This window comes from Rhinoderma darwinii, chromosome 3 (assembly GCF_050947455.1).
Source record: "Rhinoderma darwinii isolate aRhiDar2 chromosome 3, aRhiDar2.hap1, whole genome shotgun sequence".
NCBI classification, from domain to species: domain Eukaryota; kingdom Metazoa; phylum Chordata; class Amphibia; order Anura; family Rhinodermatidae; genus Rhinoderma; species Rhinoderma darwinii.
In genome coordinates this window covers 382,920,932-382,923,787 of record NC_134689.1, presented here as the reverse complement: position 1 = coordinate 382,923,787, position 2,856 = coordinate 382,920,932, and positions in this window count along the sequence as shown.

The following is a 2,856-nucleotide window of genomic DNA, read 5'->3' as shown; positions in this document are numbered from 1 at the left end:
AAATCCTGTTCTGCTGGGCCTGCCTTGACTTCGACTGCATGCCCCAGTCCTGGACTGGAGTTCTGGAGAGGTTCTCCAATGGGGCTCCAAGTGCCTCGGTCGTTGTCTGTTGCAGATCCATCCTGTCCATCCTCCTCTGCCTCAGTCATTGGCGGGACTGCCCCACCATTTCATTCAGTTTGCAGATGTCTTCAGCAAGAGGGAGGCTGAGACGCTGCCTTCACATCGGACTTATGTCTGCCCCAATGAACTGGTTCCTAATGCCTCTCTCCCCCGTGGAAAGGGTATATCCTCTCACCTTGCCAGAGTCTCCATCCATGTCGGCCTATTTCAAGGAGAATTTGGAGAGGGGTTTCATAAGAAAGTCTTCCTCCCCGGCCGGGGCTGTGTTCTTCTTCGTTAAAAAGAAAGACGGATACCTTCAGCCCTGCATTGACTACCGTGGTCTCAACCAGATCACGGTCAAGAATAAATACCCGTTGCCACTTATATCCGAACTAACGCTATCTTGAGAAGGATCGAAGGGATACACATCCTACCAGACATGTACTTGGTTACATGCGATGTCGAATCACTTTATACATCGATTCGACATTGTGATGGTCTTAAGGCAGCACAATTTTTTCTGGCAATGGGGAACTTGGATAGGGGGCTTCAAGATTTTTTATTGAGAGCTCTTCAATTTATTTTGACCCATAATTTTTCCTTTTCAAGGAGTCTTTCTACCTACAGCTCCAGCTTGCGCACCCGCCTACGCCAATCTTTTCCTGGGGCTGTGGGAAAGAGATATCTTCTTGTCTAATCCTCTTCCCTTCATTGAAAAAGTACATCTTTGGGCCAGATATATTGATGACGTGCTGTTGATCTGGTAGGGAACATCAGTAGAGCTCAAAACGTTCATTGACCATCTAAATTGTAACGACATTAATATTAAGCTCACATATCAACTCAGTAAATCAGTAATCGAGTTTCTTGATATTCAGGTTCGGGTCGACGATCAGGGTCTCTTACATACGGACTTGTACAGAAAGAAGACCTCAGTGAACTCTGTACTACATTCATCCTCTGCTCACCCTCGACACCTCATCAATAACATTCCAGTCGGACAATACCTACGAGCAAGACGGTTGTGCTCAGACCAAGATACCTTTGAGATGCAAGCCCAAGACCTGAAGAAACGCTTCAGAGAAAGGGGGTATAGCAACCGTTCTATCCAGCGAGCCTACGATAGGGCAAGGTGTAGTCAGAGGACGAAGTTGTTACAGGGTTCCGGACGGAGTGCCATCTCTGATAACAAGGTTCGTATGATTACTGATTTTAACTGCAAATCTGAGCAAATTCTAGGGGTAATGAAAAAGTTCTGGCCAATACTCAAACAAGACCATACTTTGGGAAAGTTGTTGCCACCTGTCCCCTTGAGAGCTAAAAACCTTAGGGACCTTTTAGTACATAGTTACCACCGGGGCTTACAACCTCAATACGCTTTAGGTTCTAAAGGTCCTAAATGGGGTTGCTTCAAGTGTGGGCGCTGTGTTGCCTGCCCTAACATCGAACAGGCAACAACATTCTATGATTTTGATCATGGGCATGAATTTAAGATCACTCACCACATCGATTGTGCTACCAGAGGAGTTATTTATTTTGCCATATGTCCCTGCGATAAAATCTATGTGGGTATGACAATTAGACAACTTCGTAGGAGAGTACGTGAACACGTGCTGAGTATAGAAGCGGCCACTGAAATTGAAGATGTGTCAGTACTCAAAACGATTCCTCGCCATTTTAGTTTACACCACAATTGCGATGCATCACTCCTGAAAGTAAGAGCCATCGATCGTGTACTAATTGGACCAAGAGGATGGAATTGGAAGAAGACTCTGGGTCAGAAGGAAACCATGTGGATTATTAGGTTGGGTAGGCTATGCCCCTATGGCCTTAACGAATACAACAGCTTTGTTCCATTTCTTTAGGGTCGTCGCTTATATTCAACTTTGATTCATAATTGCCATCCTCCTATTGGTGTCCACCAATATTTTAATCTTTTTTTATTCTAGTTTTTATATATTTCGGACGCTGTTGTCTTATCTTTTAATATTTTTTTACTTTTCATTCTACCCACGCCCGGGCCTCCTCTTTATATAAGGTCTTTTGATTGGCTTATACTACTGAGGCCAATTGTGGCTATTGATGCATAATTACTGGGATTCTCTCATACATGTTTGTGTCACGGACACTGGGTTTGTGGACCCACTAGGCCGCTCCGCCGTAGCGGGGAGGCAGCTGACCAGGTCACAGTCTATGTGAAAGTAAAATGGCAGACAGTAATGCTTGGGTATCTGAATTAGTCCGGGCGGTGGCTGTGGCTTCAGCACGGGTGGAGGCAGGTGCGGCAAGTGGCGCCAGACGTGGCAGGCAGTATCCGATGAGCGGTAAACACTTGATGTGGCAGATGGCACTTGACGTGGCAGATGGCACTTGCCGTGGCAGATGGCACTTGACGTGGCAGAAGACACTTGAACGCAGGTAGGCACAGGAATAATACGGAATACAGGAACGGTAACAGGGCACGGGTAACAGCTGGAACGGGAGACACTAAGGGACCATTTGCGAGACAGACTGGGAAAGACTAACAACGCTCAGGCAAGGATTAGAAGGCCAGGGGCCTTCTTATAGACCAGGAAATCGTGGCAGTTGATAGTGATGACGATTTCCTAATTGCGCGCGCTGGCCCTTTAAGGCCGGGCGCGAGCGTGCGCGCGCACCCTACGGGACCCAGCCGGACGGAGCGGAAGCCAGATCCATGGCTGCGGGCGTCGGGAGGTGAGTAAACATGGGCGCTACAGTATCCCCTCTCTT